Source organism: Ambystoma mexicanum, chromosome 6q (assembly GCF_040938575.1).
Source record: "Ambystoma mexicanum isolate Mex_15411 chromosome 6q, UKY_AmexF1_1, whole genome shotgun sequence".
NCBI classification, from domain to species: Eukaryota; Metazoa; Chordata; class Amphibia; order Caudata; family Ambystomatidae; genus Ambystoma; species Ambystoma mexicanum.
The window spans coordinates 1,629,731,986-1,629,756,277 of record NC_090937.1 but is presented as its reverse complement, the minus strand read 5'-3'; the positions used below and the strand labels follow the sequence as shown (position 1 = coordinate 1,629,756,277).

General features: G+C 49.9%; 8 non-coding genes across 8 annotated transcripts; all 8 read right to left on the bottom strand.

Moving 5' to 3' along the window:
- Window positions 1-2,026: 2,026 nt before the first annotated feature.
- On the bottom strand, window positions 2,027-2,098 carry TRNAG-UCC (transfer RNA glycine (anticodon UCC)). Its single transcript has one exon. It is a non-coding gene; the product is annotated as a tRNA-Gly (tRNA).
- Window positions 2,099-8,283: 6,185 nt separating this feature from the next.
- Window positions 8,284-8,355, bottom strand: TRNAG-UCC (transfer RNA glycine (anticodon UCC)). The gene has a single exon. It is a non-coding gene; the product is annotated as a tRNA-Gly (tRNA).
- Window positions 8,356-13,278: 4,923 nt separating this feature from the next.
- Window positions 13,279-13,350, bottom strand: TRNAG-UCC (transfer RNA glycine (anticodon UCC)). The gene has a single exon. It is a non-coding gene; the product is annotated as a tRNA-Gly (tRNA).
- Window positions 13,351-18,278: 4,928 nt separating this feature from the next.
- On the bottom strand, window positions 18,279-18,350 carry TRNAG-UCC (transfer RNA glycine (anticodon UCC)). The gene has a single exon. It is a non-coding gene; the product is annotated as a tRNA-Gly (tRNA).
- Window positions 18,351-19,535: 1,185 nt separating this feature from the next.
- TRNAG-UCC (transfer RNA glycine (anticodon UCC)) lies at window positions 19,536-19,607 on the bottom strand. Its single transcript has one exon. It is a non-coding gene; the product is annotated as a tRNA-Gly (tRNA).
- Window positions 19,608-20,781: 1,174 nt separating this feature from the next.
- TRNAG-UCC (transfer RNA glycine (anticodon UCC)) lies at window positions 20,782-20,853 on the bottom strand. Its single transcript has one exon. It is a non-coding gene; the product is annotated as a tRNA-Gly (tRNA).
- A 1,174-nt stretch (window positions 20,854-22,027) lies between these two features.
- Window positions 22,028-22,099, bottom strand: TRNAG-UCC (transfer RNA glycine (anticodon UCC)). Its single transcript has one exon. It is a non-coding gene; the product is annotated as a tRNA-Gly (tRNA).
- Window positions 22,100-23,284: 1,185 nt separating this feature from the next.
- Window positions 23,285-23,356, bottom strand: TRNAG-UCC (transfer RNA glycine (anticodon UCC)). Its single transcript has one exon. It is a non-coding gene; the product is annotated as a tRNA-Gly (tRNA).
- Window positions 23,357-24,292: the final 936 nt, after the last annotated feature.

Genomic DNA, 24,292 nt, shown 5'->3' with positions numbered 1-24,292 from the left:
GTTGGAGAACAAAAGCTTTTCTGGGCTTTTACAGCCTACAAACCGACAACCCTAGACCCATTTTCGAGTGAAGCGGGCAGTAGGCCTTACAAAGCCAAACAACCTGCAACCACGCACTCCCATCCCATGGCCTTTTGCAGACAGGCCTCATTTCTCTAGCTCACACCCTAACTGCCAACACCCCTTCCCCTTCTCTCTCTGTCTCTCTCTCTCTGTCTCTCTCTCTCATTCTCTCTCTCTCGCAAATAGATACTTTACTTCCCAGGTGCAACAAAACAAGCCTTCTCGAGCTGGCAGATATGGGAAGGAAGGAAGGAAGGGCCAGTTTGGAATCTCAACTCAATTACCATAAATCCCCTGCTAAGGGTTATGGGAGGGAGGAATGAAGGAACTTTGCTTCAGGGAAAGGGCTGCTGCTGCTTCAGCATGTGAGGAGCGCAGCCACACGTTTCACCTTCTTCAGTATGTTGGTTTACAGGATGAGAGAGATCCTGAAACCTCACTCTAATAGGCTGAGGTGCTGTGCTCGGTGGCCTGCTGGGACCTTGGCCCGTCAGGGCAAGGCGAATAGGCCTTTGTCAGGCCTTTGTCGGGGAGGGGCCAGGAGCCCTGCTCGCTTCAATCCCCTCACCGATAGACAGTTGCAGAAACTAGGATGCAAGAACCTTTCCTGGATGGGGTTTTGATTTTCACGAAAAGTGTGTCAGCTTTGCTTTCAGCATGAGTCTGATTTCCAAAAAATGCATTTTGAACATTTAAAGATTTGATCTGCGTTGGCCGGGAATCGAACCGGGGTCAACTGCTTGGAAGGCAGCTATGCTCACCACTATACCACCAACGCCTGCCTGTCTGGGCTATCTGATGGAGCGGCCCTTAGAAATAAGAATAAGTCATTGGCTGGGAATGAAAAAAGCTTGCGTTTGACGCAGAAGCAGTTCGCATCATGAGGTCTTGCCGGTCAGCCCAACATTTCCCCGGGACCCCTTAAAAAAGGAGCTTGGTTTTAAGTTTGGTTTGATTGAACAGTACATTTTGTTGGCTGGGCTGGGACCCTCTCCTATTTAGCGCAAGAGTGGAACAAGGCAGCAAGTTCAAGGAATGACATTGCATCCAGGCACTTACAGCTCTTTGTGCCCTAATGCCATGACACAAAAACATAATTTGAAAAAAGTTAGCAGAGGATGGTTTCGATCCATCTACCTCTGGGTTATGGGCCCAGCACGCTTCCGCTGCGCCACTCTGCTGGTTGGAGAACAAGAGCTTTTCTGGGCTTTTACAGCCTACAAACCGACAACCCTAGACCCAGTTTCGAGTGAAGCGGGCAGTAGGCCTTACAAAGCCAAACAACCTGCAACCACGCACTCCCATCCCATGGCCTTTTGCAGACAGGCCTCATTTCTCTAGCTCACACCCTAACTGCCAACACCCCTTCCCCTTCTCTCTCTGTCTCTCTCTCTCTGTCTCTCTCTCTCATTCTCTCTCTCTCGCAAATAGATACTTTACTTCCCAGGTGCAACAAAACAAGCCTTCTCGAGCTGGCAGATATGGGAAGGAAGGAAGGAAGGGCCAGTTTGGAAACTCAACTCAATTACCATAAATCCCCTGCTAAGGGTTATGGGAGGGAGGAATGAAGGAACTTTGCTTCAGGGAAAGGGCTGCTGCTGCTTCAGCATGTGAGGAGCGCAGCCACACGTTTCACCTTCTTCAGTATGTTGGTTTACAGGATGAGAGAGATCCTGAAACCTCACTCTAATAGGCTGAGGTGCTGTGCTCGGTGGCCTGCTGGGACCAAGGCCCGTCAGGGCAAGGCGAATAGGCCTTTGTCAGGCCTTCGTCAGGGCTTTGTCGGGGAGGGGCCAGGAGCCCTGCTCGCTTCAATCCCCTCACCGATAGACAGTTGCAGAAACTAGGATGCAAGAACCTTTCCTGGATGGGGTTTTGATTTTCACGAAAAGTGTGTCAGCTTTGCTTTCAGCATGAGTCTGATTTCCAAAAAATGCATTTTGAACAATTTAAAGATTTGATCTGCGTTGGCCGGGAATCGAACCCGGGTCAACTGCTTGGAAGGCAGCTATGCTCACCACTATACCACCAACGCCTGCCTGTCTGGGCTATCTGATGGAGCGGCCCTTAGAAATAAGAATAAGTCATTGGCTGGGAATGAAAAAAGCTTGCGTTTGACGCAGAAGCAGTTCGCATCATGAGGTCTTGCCGGTCAGCCCAACATTTCCCCGGGACCCCTTAAAAAAGGAGCTTGGTTTTAAGTTTGGTTTGATTGAACAGTACATTTTGTTGGCTGGGCTGGGACCCTCTCCTATTTAGCGCAAGAGTGGAACGAGGCAGCAAGTTCAAGGAATGACATTGCATCCAGGCACTTACAGCTCTTTGTGCCCTAATGCCATGACACAAAAACATAATTTGAAAAAAGTTAGCAGAGGATGGTTTCGATCCATCGACCTCTGGGTTATGGGCCCAGCACGCTTCCGCTGCGCCACTCTGCTGGTTGGAGAACAAGAGCTTTTATGGGCTTTTACAGCCTACAAACCGACAACCCTAGACCCAGTTTCGAGTGAAGCGGGCAGTAGGCCTTACAAAGCCAAACAACCTGCAACCACGCACTCCCATCCCATGGCCTTTTGCAGACAGGCCTCATTTCTCTAGCTCACACCCTAACTGCCAACACCCCTTCCCCTTCTCTCTCTGTCTCTCTCTCTCTGTCTCTCTCTCTCATTCTCTCTCTCTCGCAAATAGATACTTTACTTCCCAGGTGCAACAAAACAAGCCTTCTCGAGCTGGCAGATATGGGAAGGAAGGAAGGAAGGGCCAGTTTGGAAACTCAACTCAATTACCATAAATCCCCTGCTAAGGGTTATGGGAGGGAGGAATGAAGGAACTTTGCTTCAGGGAAAGGGCTGCTGCTGCTTCAGCATGTGAGGAGCGCAGCCACACGTTTCACCTTCTTCAGTATGTTGGTTTACAGGATGAGAGAGATCCTGAAACCTCACTCTAATAGGCTGAGGTGCTGTGCTCGGTGGCCTGCTGGGACCTTGGCCCGTCAGGGCAAGGCGAATAGGCCTTTGTCAGGCCTTTGTCGGGGAGGGGCCAGGAGCCCTGCTCGCTTCAATCCCCTCACCGATAGACAGTTGCAGAAACTAGGATGCAAGAACCTTTCCTGGATGGGGTTTTGATTTTCACGAAAAGTGTGTCAGCTTTGCTTTCAGCATGAGTCTGATTTCCAAAAAATGCATTTTGAACAATTTAAAGATTTGATCTGCGTTGGCCGGGAATCAAACCCGGGTCAACTGCTTGGAAGGCAGCTATGCTCACCACTATACCACCAACGCCTGCCTGTCTGGGCTATCTGATGGAGCGGCCCTTAGAAATAAGAATAAGTCATTGGCTGGGAATGAAAAAAGCTTGCGCGTTTGACGCAGAAGCAGTTCGCATCATGAGGTCTTGCCGGTCAGCCCAACATTTCCCCGGGACCCCTTAAAAAAGGAGCTTGGTTTTAAGTTTGGTTTGATTGAACAGTACATTTTGTTGGCTGGGCTGGGACCCTCTCCTATTTAGCGCAAGAGTGGAACGAGGCAGCAAGTTCAAGGAATGACATTGCATCCAGGCACTTACAGCTCTTTGTGCCCTAATGCCATGAAACAAAAACATAATTTGAAAAAAGTTAGCAGAGGATGGTTTCGATCCATCGACCTCTGGGTTATGGGCCCAGCACGCTTCCGCTGCGCCACTCTGCTGGTTGGAGAACAAAAGCTTTTCTGGGCTTTTACAGCCTACAAACCGACAACCCTAGACCCATTTTCGAGTGAAGCGGGCAGTAGGCCTTACAAAGCCAAACAACCTGCAACCACGCACTCCCATCCCATGGCCTTTTGCAGACAGGCCTCATTTCTCTAGCTCACACCCTAACTGCCAACACCCCTTCCCCTTCTCTCTCTGTCTCTCTCTCTCTGTCTCTCTCTCTCATTCTCTCTCTCTCGCAAATAGATACTTTACTTCCCAGGTGCAACAAAACAAGCCTTCTCGAGCTGGCAGATATGGGAAGGAAGGAAGGAAGGGCCAGTTTGGAAACTCAACTCAATTACCATAAATCCCCTGCTAAGGGTTATGGGAGGGAGGAATGAAGGAACTTTGCTTCAGGGAAAGGGCTGCTGCTGCTTCAGCATGTGAGGAGCGCAGCCACACGTTTCACCTTCTTCAGTATGTTGGTTTACAGGATGAGAGAGATCCTGAAACCTCACTCTAATAGGCTGAGGTGCTGTGCTCGGTGGCCTGCTGGGACCTTGGCCCGTCAGGGCAAGGCGAATAGGCCTTTGTCAGGCCTTTGTCGGGGAGGGGCCAGGAGCCCTGCTCGCTTCAATCCCCTCACCGATAGACAGTTGCAGAAACTAGGATGCAAGAACCTTTCCTGGATGGGGTTTTGATTTTCACGAAAAGTGTGTCAGCTTTGCTTTCAGCATGAGTCTGATTTCCAAAAAATGCATTTTGAACATTTAAAGATTTGATCTGCGTTGGCCGGGAATCGAACCGGGGTCAACTGCTTGGAAGGCAGCTATGCTCACCACTATACCACCAACGCCTGCCTGCCTGTCTGGGCTATCTGATGGAGCGGCCCTTAGAAATAAGAATAAGTCATTGGCTGGGAATGAAAAAAGCTTGCGTTTGACGCAGAAGCAGTTCGCATCATGAGGTCTTGCCGGTCAGCCCAACATTTCCCCGGGACCCCTTAAAAAAGGAGCTTGGTTTTAAGTTTGGTTTGATTGAACAGTACATTTTGTTGGCTGGGCTGGGACCCTCTCCTATTTAGCGCAAGAGTGGAACGAGGCAGCAAGTTCAAGGAATGACATTGCATCCAGGCACTTACAGCTCTTTGTGCCCTAATGCCATGACACAAAAACATAATTTGAAAAAAGTTAGCAGAGGATGGTTTCGATCCATCGACCTCTGGGTTATGGGCCCAGCACGCTTCCGCTGCGCCACTCTGCTGGTTGGAGAACAAAAGCTTTTCTGGGCTTTTACAGCCTACAAACCGACAACCCTAGACCCATTTTCGAGTGAAGCGGGCAGTAGGCCTTACAAAGCCAAACAACCTGCAACCACGCACTCCCATCCCATGGCCTTTTGCAGACAGGCCTCATTTCTCTAGCTCACACCCTAACTGCCAACACCCCTTCCCCTTCTCTCTCTGTCTCTCTCTCTCTGTCTCTCTCTCTCATTCTCTCTCTCTCGCAAATAGATACTTTACTTCCCAGGTGCAACAAAACAAGCCTTCTCGAGCTGGCAGATATGGGAAGGAAGGAAGGAAGGGCCAGTTTGGAAACTCAACTCAATTACCATAAATCCCCTGCTAAGGGTTATGGGAGGGAGGAATGAAGGAACTTTGCTTCAGGGAAAGGGCTGCTGCTGCTTCAGCATGTGAGGAGCGCAGCCACACGTTTCACCTTCTTCAGTATGTTGGTTTACAGGATGAGAGAGATCCTGAAACCTCACTCTAATAGGCTGAGGTGCTGTGCTCGGTGGCCTGCTGGGACCTTGGCCCGTCAGGGCAAGGCGAATAGGCCTTTGTCAGGCCTTTGTCGGGGAGGGGCCAGGAGCCCTGCTCGCTTCAATCCCCTCACCGATAGACAGTTGCAGAAACTAGGATGCAAGAACCTTTCCTGGATGGGGTTTTGATTTTCACGAAAAGTGTGTCAGCTTTGCTTTCAGCATGAGTCTGATTTCCAAAAAATGCATTTTGAACAATTTAAAGATTTGATCTGCGTTGGCCGGGAATCGAACCGGGGTCAACTGCTTGGAAGGCAGCTATGCTCACCACTATACCACCAACGCCTGCCTGTCTGGGCTATCTGATGGAGCGGCCCTTAGAAATAAGAATAAGTCATTGGCTGGGAATGAAAAAAGCTTGCGTTTGACGCAGAAGCAGTTCGCATCATGAGGTCTTGCCGGTCAGCCCAACATTTCCCCGGGACCCCTTAAAAAAGGAGCTTGGTTTTAAGTTTGGTTTGATTGAACAGTACATTTTGTTGGCTGGGCTGGGACCCTCTCCTATTTAGCGCAAGAGTGGAACGAGGCAGCAAGTTCAAGGAATGACATTGCATCCAGGCACTTACAGCTCTTTGTGCCCTAATGCCATGACACAAAAACATAATTTGAAAAAAGTTAGCAGAGGATGGTTTCGATCCATCGACCTATGGGTTATGGGCCCAGCACGCTTCCGCTGCGCCACTCTGCTGGTTGGAGAACAAGAGCTTTTATGGGCTTTTACAGCCTACAAACCGACAACCCTAGACCCAGTTTCGAGTGAAGCGGGCAGTAGGCCTTACAAAGCCAAACAACCTGCAACCACGCACTCCCATCCCATGGCCTTTTGCAGACAGGCCTCATTTCTCTAGCTCACACCCTAACTGCCAACACCCCTTCCCCTTCTCTCTCTGTCTCTCTCTCTCTGTCTCTCTCTCTCATTCTCTCTCTCTCGCAAATAGATACTTTACTTCCCAGGTGCAACAAAACAAGCCTTCTCGAGCTGGCAGATATGGGAAGGAAGGAAGGAAGGGCCAGTTTGGAAACTCAACTCAATTACCATAAATCCCCTGCTAAGGGTTATGGGAGGGAGGAATGAAGGAACTTTGCTTCAGGGAAAGGGCTGCTGCTGCTTCAGCATGTGAGGAGCGCAGCCACACGTTTCACCTTCTTCAGTATGTTGGTTTACAGGATGAGAGAGATCCTGAAACCTCACTCTAATAGGCTGAGGTGCTGTGCTCGGTGGCCTGCTGGGACCAAGGCCCGTCAGGGCAAGGCGAATAGGCCTTTGTCAGGCCTTCCTCAGGGCTTTGTCGGGGAGGGGCCAGGAGCCCTGCTCGCTTCAATCCCCTCACCGATAGACAGTTGCAGAAACTAGGATGCAAGAACCTTTCCTGGATGGGGTTTTGATTTTCACGAAAAGTGTGTCAGCTTTGCTTTCAGCATGAGTCTGATTCCCAAAAAATGCATTTTGAACAATTTAAAGATTTGATCTGCGTTGGCCGGGAATCGAACCCGGGTCAACTGCTTGGAAGGCTGCTATGCTCACCACTATACCACCAACGCCTGCCTGTCTGGGCTATCTGATGGAGCGGCCCTTAGAAATAAGAATAAGTCATTGGCTGGGAATGAAAAAAGCTTGCGTTTGACGCAGAAGCAGTTCGCATCATGAGGTCTTGCCGGTCAGCCCAACATTTCCCCGGGACCCCTTAAAAAAGGAGCTTGGTTTTAAGTTTGGTTTGATTGAACAGTACATTTTGTTGGCTGGGCTGGGACCCTCTCCTATTTAGCGCAAGAGTGGAACGAGGCAGCAAGTTCAAGGAATGACATTGCATCCAGGCACTTACAGCTCTTTGTGCCCTAATGCCATGACACAAAAACATAATTTGAAAAAAGTTAGCAGAGGATGGTTTCGATCCATCGACCTCTGGGTTATGGGCCCAGCACGCTTCCGCTGCGCCACTCTGCTGGTTGGAGAACAAGAGCTTTTATGGGCTTTTACAGCCTACAAACCGACAACCCTAGACCCAGTTTCGAGTGAAGCGGGCAGTAGGCCTTACAAAGCCAAACAACCTGCAACCACGCACTCCCATCCCATGGCCTTTTGCAGACAGGCCTCATTTCTCTAGCTCACACCCTAACTGCCAACACCCCTTCCCCTTCTCTCTCTGTCTCTCTCTCTCTGTCTCTCTCTCTCATTCTCTCTCTCTCGCAAATAGATACTTTACTTCCCAGGTGCAACAAAACAAGCCTTCTCGAGCTGGCAGATATGGGAAGGAAGGAAGGAAGGGCCAGTTTGGAAACTCAACTCAATTACCATAAATCCCCTGCTAAGGGTTATGGGAGGGAGGAATGAAGGAACTTTGCTTCAGGGAAAGGGCTGCTGCTGCTTCAGCATGTGAGGAGCGCAGCCACACGTTTCACCTTCTTCAGTATGTTGGTTTACAGGATGAGAGAGATCCTGAAACCTCACTCTAATAGGCTGAGGTGCTGTGCTCGGTGGCCTGCTGGGACCAAGGCCCGTCAGGGCAAGGCGAATAGGCCTTTGTCAGGCCTTCGTCAGGGCTTTGTCGGGGAGGGGCCAGGAGCCCTGCTCGCTTCAATCCCCTCACCGATAGACAGTTGCAGAAACTAGGATACAAGAACCTTTCCTGGATGGGGTTTTGATTTTCACGAAAAGTGTGTCAGCTTTGCTTTCAGCATGAGTCTGATTTCCAAAAAATGCATTTTGAACAATTTAAAGATTTGATCTGCGTTGGCCGGGAATCGAACCCGGGTCAACTGCTTGGAAGGCAGCTATGCTCACCACTATACCACCAACGCCTGCCTGTCTGGGCTATCTGATGGAGCGGCCCTTAGAAATAAGAATAAGTCATTGGCTGGGAATGAAAAAAGCTTGCGTTTGACGCAGAAGCAGTTCGCATCATGAGGTCTTGCCGGTCAGCCCAACATTTCCCCGGGACCCCTTAAAAAAGGAGCTTGGTTTTAAGTTTGGTTTGATTGAACAGTACATTTTGTTGGCTGGGCTGGGACCCTCTCCTATTTAGCGCAAGAGTGGAACGAGGCAGCAAGTTCAAGGAATGACATTGCATCCAGGCACTTACAGCTCTTTGTGCCCTAATGCCATGACACAAAAACATAATTTGAAAAAAGTTAGCAGAGGATGGTTTCGATCCATCGACCTCTGGGTTATGGGCCCAGCACGCTTCCGCTGCGCCACTCTGCTGGTTGGAGAACAAGAGCTTTTCTGGGCTTTTACAGCCTACAAACCGACAACCCTAGACCCAGTTTCGAGTGAAGCGGGCAGTAGGCCTTACAAAGCCAAACAACCTGCAACCACGCACTCCCATCCCATGGCCTTTTGCAGACAGGCCTCATTTCTCTAGCTCACACCCTAACTGCCAACACCCCTTCCCCTTCTCTCTCTGTCTCTCTCTCTCTGTCTCTCTCTCTCATTCTCTCTCTCTCGCAAATAGATACTTTACTTCCCAGGTGCAACAAAACAAGCCTTCTCGAGCTGGCAGATATGGGAAGGAAGGAAGGAAGGGCCAATTTGGAAACTCAACTCAATTACCATAAATCCCCTGCTAAGGGTTATGGGAGGGAGGAATGAAGGAACTTTGCTTCAGGGAAAGGGCTGCTGCTGCTTCAGCATGTGAGGAGCGCAGCCACACGTTTCACCTTCTTCAGTATGTTGGTTTACAGGATGAGAGAGATCCTGAAACCTCACTCTAATAGGCTGAGGTGCTGTGCTCGGTGGCCTGCTGGGACCTTGGCCCGTCAGGGCAAGGCGAATAGGCCTTTGTCAGGCCTTTGTCGGGGAGGGGCCAGGAGCCCTGCTCGCTTCAATCCCCTCACCGATAGACAGTTGCAGAAACTAGGATGCAAGAACCTTTCCTGGATGGGGTTTTGATTTTCACGAAAAGTGTGTCAGCTTTGCTTTCAGCATGAGTCTGATTTCCAAAAAATGCATTTTGAACAATTTAAAGATTTGATCTGCGTTGGCCGGGAATCAAACCCGGGTCAACTGCTTGGAAGGCAGCTATGCTCACCACTATACCACCAACGCCTGCCTGTCTGGGCTATCTGATGGAGCGGCCCTTAGAAATAAGAATAAGTCATTGGCTGGGAATGAAAAAAGCTTGCGCGTTTGACGCAGAAGCAGTTCGCATCATGAGGTCTTGCCGGTCAGCCCAACATTTCCCCGGGACCCCTTAAAAAAGGAGCTTGGTTTTAAGTTTGGTTTGATTGAACAGTACATTTTGTTGGCTGGGCTGGGACCCTCTCCTATTTAGCGCAAGAGTGGAACGAGGCAGCAAGTTCAAGGAATGACATTGCATCCAGGCACTTACAGCTCTTTGTGCCCTAATGCCATGACACAAAAACATAATTTGAAAAAAGTTAGCAGAGGATGGTTTCGATCCATCGACCTCTGGGTTATGGGCCCAGCACGCTTCTGCTGCGCCACTCTGCTGGTTGGAGAACAAAAGCTTTTCTGGGCTTTTACAGCCTACAAACCGACAACCCTAGACCCATTTTCTAGTGAAGCGGGCAGTAGGCCTTACAAAGCCAAACAACCTGCAACCACGCACTCCCATCCCATGGCCTTTTGCAGACAGGCCTCATTTCTCTAGCTCACACCCTAACTGCCAACACCCCTTCCCCTTCTCTCTCTGTCTCTCTCTCTCTGTCTCTCTCTCTCATTCTCTCTCTCTCGCAAATAGATACTTTACTTCCCAGGTGCAACAAAACAAGCCTTCTCGAGCTGGCAGATATGGGAAGGAAGGAAGGAAGGGCCAGTTTGGAAACTCAACTCAATTACCATAAATCCCCTGCTAAGGGTTATGGGAGGGAGGAATGAAGGAACTTTGCTTCAGGGAAAGGGCTGCTGCTGCTTCAGCATGTGAGGAGCGCAGCCACACGTTTCACCTTCTTCAGTATGTTGGTTTACAGGATGAGAGAGATCCTGAAACCTCACTCTAATAGGCTGAGGTGCTGTGCTCGGTGGCCTGCTGGGACCTTGGCCCGTCAGGGCAAGGCGAATAGGCCTTTGGTAGGCCTTTGTCGGGGAGGGGCCAGGAGCCCTGCTCGCTTCAATCCCCTCACCGATAGACAGTTGCAGAAACTAGGATGCAAGAACCTTTCCTGGATGGGGTTTTGATTTTCACGAAAAGTGTGTCAGCTTTGCTTTCAGCATGAGTCTGATTTCCAAAAAATGCATTTTGAACATTTAAAGATTTGATCTGCCTTGGCCGGGAATCGAACCGGGGTCAACTGCTTGGAAGGCAGCTATGCTCACCACTATACCACCAACGCCTGCCTGTCTGGGCTATCTGATGGAGCGGCCCTTAGAAATAAGAATAAGTCATTGGCTGGGAATGAAAAAAGCTTGCGTTTGACGCAGAAGCAGTTCGCATCATGAGGTCTTGCCGGTCAGCCCAACATTTCCCCGGGACCCCTTAAAAAAGGAGCTTGGTTTTAAGTTTGGTTTGATTGAACAGTACATTTTGTTGGCTGGGCTGGGACCCTCTCCTATTTAGCGCAAGAGTGGAACGAGGCAGCAAGTTCAAGGAATGACATTGCATCCAGGCACTTACAGCTCTTTGTGCCCTAATGCCATGACACAAAAACATAATTTGAAAAAAGTTAGCAGAGGATGGTTTCGATCCATCGACCTCTGGGTTATGGGCCCAGCACTCTTCCGCTGCGCCACTCTGCTGGTTGGAGAACAAAAGCTTTTCTGGGCTTTTACAGCCTACAAACCGACAACCCTAGACCCATTTTCGAGTGAAGCGGGCAGTAGGCCTTACAAAGCCAAACAACCTGCAACCACGCACTCCCATCCCATGGCCTTTTGCAGACAGGCCTCATTTCTCTAGCTCACACCCTAACTGCCAACACCCCTTCCCCTTCTCTCTCTGTCTCTCTCTCTCTGTCTCTCTCTCTCATTCTCTCTCTCTCGCAAATAGATACTTTACTTCCCAGGTGCAACAAAACAAGCCTTCTCGAGCTGGCAGATATGGGAAGGAAGGAAGGAAGGGCCAGTTTGGAAACTCAACTCAATTACCATAAATCCCCTGCTAAGGGTTATGGGAGGGAGGAATGAAGGAACTTTGCTTCAGGGAAAGGGCTGCTGCTGCTTCAGCATGTGAGGAGCGCAGCCACACGTTTCACCTTCTTCAGTATGTTGGTTTACAGGATGAGAGAGATCCTGAAACCTCACTCTAATAGGCTGAGGTGCTGTGCTCGGTGGCCTGCTGGGACCTTGGCCCGTCAGGGCAAGGCGAATAGGCCTTTGTCAGGCCTTTGTCGGGGAGGGGCCAGGAGCCCTGCTCGCTTCAATCCCCTCACCGATAGACAGTTGCAGAAACTAGGATGCAAGAACCTTTCCTGGATGGGGTTTTGATTTTCACGAAAAGTGTGTCAGCTTTGCTTTCAGCATGAGTCTGATTTCCAAAAAATGCATTTTGAACATTTAAAGATTTGATCTGCGTTGGCCGGGAATCGAACCGGGGTCAACTGCTTGGAAGGCAGCTATGCTCACCACTATACCACCAACGCCTGCCTGTCTGGGCTATCTGATGGAGCGGCCCTTAGAAATAAGAATAAGTCATTGGCTGGGAATGAAAAAAGCTTGCGTTTGACGCAGAAGCAGTTCGCATCATGAGGTCTTGCCGGTCAGCCCAACATTTCCCCGGGACCCCTTAAAAAAGGAGCTTGGTTTTAAGTTTGGTTTGATTGAACAGTACATTTTGTTGGCTGGGCTGGGACCCTCTCCTATTTAGCGCAAGAGTGGAACAAGGCAGCAAGTTCAAGGAATGACATTGCATCCAGGCACTTACAGCTCTTTGTGCCCTAATGCCATGACACAAAAACATAATTTGAAAAAAGTTAGCAGAGGATGGTTTCGATCCATCTACCTCTGGGTTATGGGCCCAGCACGCTTCCGCTGCGCCACTCTGCTGGTTGGAGAACAAGAGCTTTTCTGGGCTTTTACAGCCTACAAACCGACAACCCTAGACCCAGTTTCGAGTGAAGCGGGCAGTAGGCCTTACAAAGCCAAACAACCTGCAACCACGCACTCCCATCCCATGGCCTTTTGCAGACAGGCCTCATTTCTCTAGCTCACACCCTAACTGCCAACACCCCTTCCCCTTCTCTCTCTGTCTCTCTCTCTCTGTCTCTCTCTCTCATTCTCTCTCTCTCGCAAATAGATACTTTACTTCCCAGGTGCAACAAAACAAGCCTTCTCGAGCTGGCAGATATGGGAAGGAAGGAAGGAAGGGCCAGTTTGGAAACTCAACTCAATTACCATAAATCCCCTGCTAAGGGTTATGGGAGGGAGGAATGAAGGAGCTTTGCTTCAGGGAAAGGGCTGCTGCTGCTTCAGCATGTGAGGAGCGCAGCCACACGTTTCACCTTCTTCAGTATGTTGGTTTACAGGATGAGAGAGATCCTGAAACCTCACTCTAATAGGCTGAGGTGCTGTGCTCGGTGGCCTGCTGGGACCAAGGCCCGTCAGGGCAAGGCGAATAGGCCTTTGTCAGGCCTTCGTCAGGGCTTTGTCGGGGAGGGGCCAGGAGCCCTGCTCGCTTCAATCCCCTCACCGATAGACAGTTGCAGAAACTAGGATGCAAGAACCTTTCCTGGATGGGGTTTTGATTTTCACGAAAAGTGTGTCAGCTTTGCTTTCAGCATGAGTCTGATTTCCAAAAAATGCATTTTGAACAATTTAAAGATTTGATCTGCGTTGGCCGGGAATCGAACCCGGGTCAACTGCTTGGAAGGCAGCTATGCTCACCACTATACCACCAACGCCTGCCTGTCTGGGCTATCTGATGGAGCGGCCCTTAGAAATAAGAATAAGTCATTGGCTGGGAATGAAAAAAGCTTGCGTTTGACGCAGAAGCAGTTCGCATCATGAGGTCTTGCCGGTCAGCCCAACATTTCCCCGGGACCCCTTAAAAAAGGAGCTTGGTTTTAAGTTTGGTTTGATTGAACAGTACATTTTGTTGGCTGGGCTGGGACCCTCTCCTATTTAGCGCAAGAGTGGAACGAGGCAGCAAGTTCAAGGAATGACATTGCATCCAGGCACTTACAGCTCTTTGTGCCCTAATGCCATGACACAAAAACATAATTTGAAAAAAGTTAGCAGAGGATGGTTTCGATCCATCGACCTCTGGGTTATGGGCCCAGCACGCTTCCGCTGCGCCACTCTGCTGGTTGGAGAACAAGAGCTTTTATGGGCTTTTACAGCCTACAAACCGACAACCCTAGACCCAGTTTCGAGTGAAGCGGGCAGTAGGCCTTACAAAGCCAAACAACCTGCAACCACGCACTCCCATCCCATGGCCTTTTGCAGACAGGCCTCATTTCTCTAGCTCACACCCTAACTGCCAACACCCCTTCCCCTTCTCTCTCTGTCTCTCTCTCTCTGTCTCTCTCTCTCATTCTCTCTCTCTCGCAAATAGATACTTTACTTCCCAGGTGCAACAAAACAAGCCTTCTCGAGCTGGCAGATATCGGAAGGAAGGAAGGAAGGGCCAGTTTGGAAACTCAACTCAATTACCATAAATCCCCTGCTAAGGGTTATGGGAGGGAGGAATGAAGGAACTTTGCTTCAGGGAAAGGGCTGCTGCTGCTTCAGCATGTGAGGAGCGCAGCCACACGTTTCACCTTCTTCAGTATGTTGGTTTACAGGATGAGAGAGATCCTGAAACCTCACTCTAATAGGCTGAGGTGCTGTGCTCGGTGGCCTGCTGGGACCTTGGCCCGTCAGGGCAAGGCGAATAGGCCTTTGTCAGGCCTTTGTCGGGGAGGGGCCAGGAGCCCTGCTCGCTTCAATCCCCTCACCGATAGACAGTTGCAGAAACTAGGATGCAAGAACCTTTCCTGGATGGGGTTTTGATTTTCACGAAAAGTGTGTCAGCTTTGCTTTCAGCATGAGTCTGATTTCCAAAAAATGCATTTTGAACAATTTAAAGATTTGATCTGCGTTGGCCGGGAATCAAACCCGGGTCAACTGCTTGGAAGGCAGCTATGCTCACCACTATACCACCAACGCCTGCCTGTCTGGGCTATCTGATGGAGCGGCCCTTAGAAATAAGAATAAGTCATTGGCTGGGAATGAAAAAAGCTTGCGCGTTTGACGCAGAAGCAGTTCGCATCATGAGGTCTTGCCGGTCAGCCCAACATTTCCCCGGGACCCCTTAAAAAAGGAGCTTGGTTTTAAGTTTGGTTTGATTGAACAGTACATTTTGTTGGCTGGGCTGGGACCCTCTCCTATTTAGCGCAAGAGTGGAACGAGGCAGCAAGTTCAAGGAATGACATTGCATCCAGGCACTTACAGCTCTTTGTGCCCTAATGCCATGACACAAAAACATAATTTGAAAAAAGTTAGCAGAGGATGGTTTCGATCCATCGACCTCTGGGTTATGGGCCCAGCACGCTTCCGCTGCGCCACTCTGCTGGTTGGAGAACAAAAGCTTTTCTGGGCTTTTACAGCCTACAAACCGACAACCCTAGACCCATTTTCGAGTGAAGCGGGCAGTAGGCCTTACAAAGCCAAACAACCTGCAACCACGCACTCCCATCCCATGGCCTTTTGCAGACAGGCCTCATTTCTCTAGCTCACACCCTAACTGCCAACACCCCTTCCCCTTCTCTCTCTGTCTCTCTCTCTCTGTCTCTCTCTCTCATTCTCTCTCTCTCGCAAATAGATACTTTACTTCCCAGGTGCAACAAAACAAGCCTTCTCGAGCTGGCAGATATGGGAAGGAAGGAAGGAAGGGCCAGTTTGGAAACTCAACTCAATTACCATAAATCCCCTGCTAAGGGTTATGGGAGGGAGGAATGAAGGAACTTTGCTTCAGGGAAAGGGCTGCTGCTGCTTCAGCATGTGAGGAGCGCAGCCACACGTTTCACCTTCTTCAGTATGTTGGTTTACAGGATGAGAGAGATCCTGAAACCTCACTCTAATAGGCTGAGGTGCTGTGCTCGGTGGCCTGCTGGGACCTTGGCCCGTCAGGGCAAGGCGAATAGGCCTTTGTCAGGCCTTTGTCGGGGAGGGGCCAGGAGCCCTGCTCGCTTCAATCCCCTCACCGATAGACAGTTGCAGAAACTAGGATGCAAGAACCTTTCCTGGATGGGGTTTTGATTTTCACGAAAAGTGTGTCAGCTTTGCTTTCAGCATGAGTCTGATTTCCAAAAAATGCATTTTGAACATTTAAAGATTTGATCTGCGTTGGCCGGGAATCGAACCGGGGTCAACTGCTTGGAAGGCAGCTATGCTCACCACTATACCACCAACGCCTGCCTGCCTGTCTGGGCTATCTGATGGAGCGGCCCTTAGAAATAAGAATAAGTCATTGGCTGGGAATGAAAAAAGCTTGCGTTTGACGCAGTAGCAGTTCGCATCATGAGGTCTTGCCGGTCAGCCCAACATTTCCCCGGGACCCCTTAAAAAAGGAGCTTGGTTTTAAGTTTGGTTTGATTGAACAGTACATTTTGTTGGCTGGGCTGGGACCCTCTCCTATTTAGCGCAAGAGTGGAACGAGGCAGCAAGTTCAAGGAATGACATTGCATCCAGGCACTTACAGCTCTTTGTGCCCTAATGCCATGACACAAAAACATAATTTGAAAAAAGTTAGCAGAGGATGGTTTCGATCCATCGACCTCTGGGTTATGGGCCCAGCACGCTTCCGCTGCGCCACTCTGCTGGTTGGAGAACAAAAGCTTTTCTGGGCTTTTACAGCCTACAAACCGACAACCCTAGACCCATTTTCGAGTGAAGCGGGCAGTAGGCCTTACAAAGCCAAACAACCTGCAACCACGCACTCCCATCCCATGGCCTTTTGCAGACAGGCCTCATTTCTCTAGCTCACACCCTAACTGCCAACACCCCTTCCCCTTCTCTCTCTGTCTCTCTCTCTCTGTCTCTCTCTCTCATTCTCTCTCTCTCGCAAATAGATACTTTACTTCCCAGGTGCAACAAAACAAGCCTTCTCGAGCTGGCAGATATGGGAAGGAAGGAAGGAAGGGCCAGTTTGGAAACTCAACTCAATTACCATAAATCCCCTGCTAAGGGTTATGGGAGGGAGGAATGAAGGAACTTTGCTTCAGGGAAAGGGCTGCTGCTGCTTCAGCATGTGAGGAGCGCAGCCACACGTTTCACCTTCTTCAGTATGTTGGTTTACAGGATGAGAGAGATCCTGAAACCTCACTCTAATAGGCTGAGGTGCTGTGCTCGGTGGCCTGCTGGGACCTTGGCCCGTCAGGGCAAGGCGAATAGGCCTTTGTCAGGCCTTTGTCGGGGAGGGGCCAGGAGCCCTGCTCGCTTCAATCCCCTCACCGATAGACAGTTGCAGAAACTAGGATGCAAGAACCTTTCCTGGATGGGGTTTTGATTTTCACGAAAAGTGTGTCAGCTTTGCTTTCAGCATGAGTCTGATTTCCAAAAAATGCATTTTGAACAATTTAAAGATTTGATCTGCGTTGGCCGGGAATCGAACCGGGGTCAACTGCTTGGAAGGCAGCTATGCTCACCACTATACCACCAACGCCTGCCTGTCTGGGCTATCTGATGGAGCGGCCCTTAGAAATAAGAATAAGTCATTGGCTGGGAATGAAAAAAGCTTGCGTTTGACGCAGAAGCAGTTCGCATCATGAGGTCTTGCCGGTCAGCCCAACATTTCCCCGGGACCCCTTAAAAAAGGAGCTTGGTTTTAAGTTTGGTTTGATTGAACAGTACATTTTGTTGGCTGGGCTGGGACCCTCTCCTATTTAGCGCAAGAGTGGAACGAGGCAGCAAGTTCAAGGAATGACATTGCATCCAGGCACTTACAGCTCTTTGTGCCCTAATGCCATGACACAAAAACATAATTTGAAAAAAGTTAGCAGAGGATGGTTTCGATCCATCGACCTATGGGTTATGGGCCCAGCACGCTTCCGCTGCGCCACTCTGCTGGTTGGAGAACAAGAGCTTTTATGGGCTTTTACAGCCTACAAACCGACAACCCTAGACCCAGTTTCGAGTGAAGCGGGCAGTAGGCCTTACAAAGCCAAACAACCTGCAACCACGCACTCCCATCCCATGGCCTTTTGCAGACAGGCCTCATTTCTCTAGCTCACACCCTAACTGCCAACACCCCTTCCCCTTCTCTCTCTGTCTCTCTCTCTCTGTCTCTCTCTCTCATTCTCTCTCTCTCGCAAATAGATACTTTACTTCCCAGGTGCAACAAAACAAGCCTTCTCGAGCTGGCAGATATGGGAAGGAAGGAAGGAAGGGCCAGTTTGGAAACTCAACTCAATTACCATAAATCCCCTGCTAAGGGTTATGGGAGGGAGGAATGAAGGAACTTTGCTTCAGGGAAAGGGCTGCTGCTGCTTCAGCATGTGAGGAGCGCAGCCACACGTTTCACCTTCTTCAGTATGTTGGTTTACAGGATGAGAGAGATCCTGAAACCTCACTCTAATAGGCTGAGGTGCTGTGCTCGGTGGCCTGCTGGGACCAAGGCCCGTCAGGGCAAGGCGAATAGGCCTTTGTCAGGCCTTCGTCAGGGCTTTGTCGGGGAGGGGCCAGGAGCCCTGCTCGCTTCAATCCCCTCACCGATAGACAGTTGCAGAAACTAGGATGCAAGAACCTTTCCTGGATGGGGTTTTGATTTTCACGAAAAGTGTGTCAGCTTTGCTTTCAGCATGAGTCTGATTCCCAAAAAATGCATTTTGAACAATTTAAAGATTTGATCTGCGTTGGCCGGGAATCGAACCCGGGTCAACTGCTTGGAAGGCAGCTATGCTCACCACTATACCACCAACGCCTGCCTGTCTGGGCTATCTGATGGAGCGGCCCTTAGAAATAAGAATAAGTCATTGGCTGGGAATGAAAAAAGCTTGCGTTTGACGCAGAAGCAGTTCGCATCATGAGGTCTTGCCGGTCAGCCCAACATTTCCCCGGGACCCCTTAAAAAAGGAGCTTGGTTTTAAGTTTGGTTTGATTGAACAGTACATTTTGTTGGCTGGGCTGGGACCCTCTCCTATTTAGCGCAAGAGTGGAACGAGGCAGCAAGTTCAAGGAATGACATTGCATCCAGGCACTTACAGCTCTTTGTGCCCTAATGCCATGACACAAAAACATAATTTGAAAAAAGTTAGCAGAGGATGGTTTCGATCCATCGACCTCTGGGTTATGGGCCCAGCACGCTTCCGCTGCGCCACTCTGCTGGTTGGAGAACAAGAGCTTTTATGGGCTTTTACAGCCTACAAACCGACAACCCTAGACCCAGTTTCGAGTGAAGCGGGCAGTAGGCCTTACAAAGCCAAACAACCTGCAACCACGCACTCCCATCCCATGGCCTTTTGCAGACAGGCCTCATTTCTCTAGCTCACACCCTAACTGCCAACACCCCTTCCCCTTCTCTCTCTGTCTCTCTCTCTCTGTCTCTCTCTCTCATTCTCTCTCTCTCGCAAATAGATACTTTACTTCCCAGGTGCAACAAAACAAGCCTTCTCGAGCTGGCAGATATGGGAAGGAAGGAAGGAAGGGCCAGTTTGGAAACTCAACTCAATTACCATAAATCCCCTGCTAAGGGTTATGGGAGGGAGGAATGAAGGAACTTTGCTTCAGGGAAAGGGCTGCTGCTGCTTCAGCATGTGAGGAGCGCAGCCACACGTTTCACCTTCTTCAGTATGTTGGTTTACAGGATGAGAGAGATCCTGAAACCTCACTCTAATAGGCTGAGGTGCTGTGCTCGGTGGCCTGCTGGGACCAAGGCCCGTCAGGGCAAGGCGAATAGGCCTTTGTCAGGCCTTCGTCAGGGCTTTGTCGGGGAGGGGCCAGGAGCCCTGCTCGCTTCAATCCCCTCACCGATAGACAGTTGCAGAAACTAGGATACAAGAACCTTTCCTGGATGGGGTTTTGATTTTCACGAAAAGTGTGTCAGCTTTGCTTTCAGCATGAGTCTGATTTCCAAAAAATGCATTTTGAACAATTTAAAGATTTGATCTGCGTTGGCCGGGAATCGAACCCGGGTCAACTGCTTGGAAGGCAGCTATGCTCACCACTATACCACCAACGCCTGCCTGTCTGGGCTATCTGATGGAGCGGCCCTTAGAAATAAGAATAAGTCATTGGCTGGGAATGAAAAAAGCTTGCGTTTGACGCAGAAGCAGTTCGCATCATGAGGTCTTGCCGGTCAGCCCAACATTTCCCCGGGACCCCTTAAAAAAGGAGCTTGGTTTTAAGTTTGGTTTGATTGAACAGTACATTTTGTTGGCTGGGCTGGGACCCTCTCCTATTTAGCGCAAGAGTGGAACGAGGCAGCAAGTTCAAGGAATGACATTGCATCCAGGCACTTACAGCTCTTTGTGCCCTAATGCCATGACACAAAAACATAATTTGAAAAAAGTTAGCAGAGGATGGTTTCGATCCATCGACCTCTGGGTTATGGGCCCAGCACGCTTCCGCTGCGCCACTCTGCTGGTTGGAGAACAAGAGCTTTTCTGGGCTTTTACAGCCTACAAACCGACAACCCTAGACCCAGTTTCGAGTGAAGCGGGCAGTAGGCCTTACAAAGCCAAACAACCTGCAACCACGCACTCCCATCCCATGGCCTTTTGCAGACAGGCCTCATTTCTCTAGCTCACACCCTAACTGCCAACACCCCTTCCCCTTCTCTCTCTGTCTCTCTCTCTCTGTCTCTCTCTCTCATTCTCTCTCTCTCGCAAATAGATACTTTACTTCCCAGGTGCAACAAAACAAGCCTTCTCGAGCTGGCAGATATGGGAAGGAAGGAAGGAAGGGCCAGTTTGGAAACTCAACTCAATTACCATAAATCCCCTGCTAAGGGTTATGGGAGGGAGGAATGAAGGAACTTTGCTTCAGGGAAAGGGCTGCTGCTGCTTCAGCATGTGAGGAGCGCAGCCACACGTTTCACCTTCTTCAGTATGTTGGTTTACAGGATGAGAGAGATCCTGAAACCTCACTCTAATAGGCTGAGGTGCTGTGCTCGGTGGCCTGCTGGGACCTTGGCCCGTCAGGGCAAGGCGAATAGGCCTTTGTCAGGCCTTTGTCGGGGAGGGGCCAGGAGCCCTGCTCGCTTCAATCCCCTCACCGATAGACAGTTGCAGAAACTAGGATGCAAGAACCTTTCCTGGATGGGGTTTTGATTTTCACGAAAAGTGTGTCAGCTTTGCTTTCAGCATGAGTCTGATTTCCAAAAAATGCATTTTGAACAATTTAAAGATTTGATCTGCGTTGGCCGGGAATCGAACCCGGGTCAACTGCTTGGAAGGCAGCTATGCTCACCACTATACCACCAACGCCTGCCTGTCTGGGCTATCTGATGGAGCGGCCCTTAGAAATAAGAATAAGTCATTGGCTGGGAATGAAAAAAGCTTGCGTTTGACGCAGAAGCAGTTCGCATCATGAGGTCTTGCCGGTCAGCCCAACATTTCCCCGGGACCCCTTAAAAAAGGAGCTTGGTTTTAAGTTTGGTTTGATTGAACAGTACATTTTGTTGGCTGGGCTGGGACCCTCTCCTATTTAGCGCAAGAGTGGAACGAGGCAGCAAGTTCAAGGAATGACATTGCATCCAGGCACTTACAGCTCTTTGTGCCCTAATGCCATGACACAAAAACATAATTTGAAAAAAGTTAGCAGAGGATGGTTTCGATCCATCGACCTCTGGGTTATGGGCCCAGCACGCTTCCGCTGCGCCACTCTGCTGGTTGGAGAACAAGAGCTTTTCTGGGCTTTTACAGCCTACAAACCGACAAGCCTAGACCCAGTTTCGAGTGAAGCGGGCAGTAGGCCTTACAAAGCCAAACAACCTGCAACCACGCACTCCCATCCCATGGCCTTTTGCAGACAGGCCTCATTTCTCTAGCTCACACCCTAACTGCCAACACCCCTTCCCCTTCTCTCTCTGTCTCTCTCTCTCTGTCTCTCTCTCTCATTCTCTCTCTCTCGCAAATAGATACTTTACTTCCCAGGTGCAACAAAACAAGCCTTCTCGAGCTGGCAGATATGGGAAGGAAGGAAGGAAGGGCCAGTTTGGAAACTCAACTCAATTACCATAAATCCCCTGCTAAGGGCTATGGGAGGGAGGAATGAAGGAACTTTGCTTCAGGGAAAGGGCTGCTGCTGCTTCAGCATGTGAGGAGCGCAGCCACACGTTTCACCTTCTTCAGTATGTTGGTTTACAGGATGAGAGAGATCCTGAAACCTCACTCTAATAGGCTGAGGTGCTGTGCTCGGTGGCCTGCTGGGACCAAGGCCCGTCAGGGCAAGGCGAATAGGCCTTTGTCAGGCCTTTGTCGGGGAGGGGCCAGGAGCCCTGCTCGCTTCAATCCCCTCACCGATAGACAGTTGCAGAAACTAGGATGCAAGAACCTTTCCTGGATGGGGTTTTGATTTTCACGAAAAGTGTGTCAGCTTTGCTTTCAGCATGAGTCTGATTTCCAAAAAATGCATTTAGAACAATTTAAAAATTTGATCTGCGTTGGCCGGGAATCGAACCCGGGTCAACTGCTTGGAAGGCAGCTATGCTCACCACTATACCACCAACGCCTGCCTGTCTGGGCTATCTGATGGAGCGGCCCTTAGAAATAAGAATAAGTCATTGGCTGGGAATGAAAAAAGCTTGCGTTTGACGCAGAAGCAGTTCGCATCATGAGGTCTTGCCGGTCAGCCCAACATTTCCCCGGGACCCCTTAAAAAAGGAGCTTGGTTTTAAGTTTGGTTTGATTGAACAGTACATTTTGTTGGCTGGGCTGGGACCCTCTCCTATTTAGCGCAAGAGTGGAACGAGGCAGCAAGTTCAAGGAATGACATTGCATCCAGGCACTTACAGCTCTTTGTGCCCTAATGCCATGACACAAAAACATAATTTGAAAAAAGTTAGCAGAGGATGGTTTCGATCCATCGACCTCTGGGTTATGGGCCCAGCACGCTTCCGCTGCGCCACTCTGCTGGTTGGAGAACAAGAGCTTTTATGGGCTTTTACAGCCTACAAACCGACAACCCTAGACCCAGTTTCGAGTGAAGCGGGCAGTAGGCCTTACAAAGCCAAACAACCTGCAACCACGCACTCCCATCCCATGGCCTTTTGCAGACAGGCCTCATTTCTCTAGCTCACACCCTAACTGCCAACACCCCTTCCCCTTCTCTCTCTGTCTCTCTCTCTCTGTCTCTCTCTCTCATTCTCTCTCTCTCGCAAATAGATACTTTACTTCCCAGGTGCAACAAAACAAGCCTTCTCGAGCTGGCAGATATGGGAAGGAAGGAAGGAAGGGCCAGTTTGGAAACTCAACTCAATTACCATAAATCCCCTGCTAAGGGTTATGGGAGGGAGGAATGAAGGAACTTTGCTTCAGGGAAAGGGCTGCTGCTGCTTCAGCATGTGAGGAGCGCAGCCACACGTTTCACCTTCTTCAGTATGTTGGTTTACAGGATGAGAGAGATCCTGAAACCTCACTCTAATAGGCTGAGGTGCTGTGCTCGGTGGCCTGCTGGGACCAAGGCCCGTCAGGGCAAGGCGAATAGGCCTTTGTCAGGCCTTCGTCAGGGCTTTGTCGGGGAGGGGCCAGGAGCCCTGCTCGCTTCAATCCCCTCACCGATAGACAGTTGCAGAAACTAGGATGCAAGAACCTTTCCTGGATGGGGTTTTGATTTTCACGAAAAGTGTGTCAGCTTTGCTTTCAGCATGAGTCTGATTTCCAAAAAATGCATTTTGAACAATTTAAAGATTTGATCTGCGTTGGCCGGGAATCGAACCCGGGTCAACTGCTTGGAAGGCAGCTATGCTCACCACTATACCACCAACGCCTGCCTGTCTGGGCTATCTGATGGAGCGGCCCTTAGAAATAAGAATAAGTCATTGGCTGGGAATGAAAAAAGCTTGCGTTTGACGCAGAAGCAGTTCGCATCATGAGGTCTTGCCGGTCAGCCCAACATTTCCCCGGGACCCCTTAAAAAAGGAGCTTGGTTTTAAGTTTGGTTTGATTGAACAGTACATTTTGTTGGCTGGGCTGGGACCCTCTCCTATTTAGCGCAAGAGTGGAACGAGGCAGCAAGTTCAAGGAATGACATTGCATCCAGGCACTTACAGCTCTTTGTGCCCTAATGCCATGACACAAAAACATAATTTGAAAAAAGTTAGCAGAGGATGGTTTCGATCCATCGACCTCTGGGTTATGGGCCCAGCACGCTTCCGCTGCGCCACTCTGCTGGTTGGAGAACAAGAGCTTTTATGGGCTTTTACAGCCTACAAACCGACAACCCTAGACCCAGTTTCGAGTGAAGCGGGCAGTAGGCCTTACAAAGCCAAACAACCTGCAACCACGCACTCCCATCCCATGGCCTTTTGCAGACAGGCCTCATTTCTCTAGCTCACACCCTAACTGCCAACACCCCTTCCCCTTCTCTCTCTGTCTCTCTCTCTCTGTCTCTCTCTCTCATTCTCTCTCTCTCGCAAATAGATACTTTACTTCCCAGGTGCAACAAAACAAGCCTTCTCGAGCTGGCAGATATGGGAAGGAAGGAAGGAAGGGCCAGTTTGGAAACTCAACTCAATTACCATAAATCCCCTGCTAAGGGTTATGGGAGGGAGGAATGAAGGAACTTTGCTTCAGGGAAAGGGCTGCTGCTGCTTCAGCATGTGAGGAGCGCAGCCACACGTTTCACCTTCTTCAGTATGTTGGTTTACAGGATGAGAGAGATCCTGAAACCTCACTCTAATAGGCTGAGGTGCTGTGCTCGGTG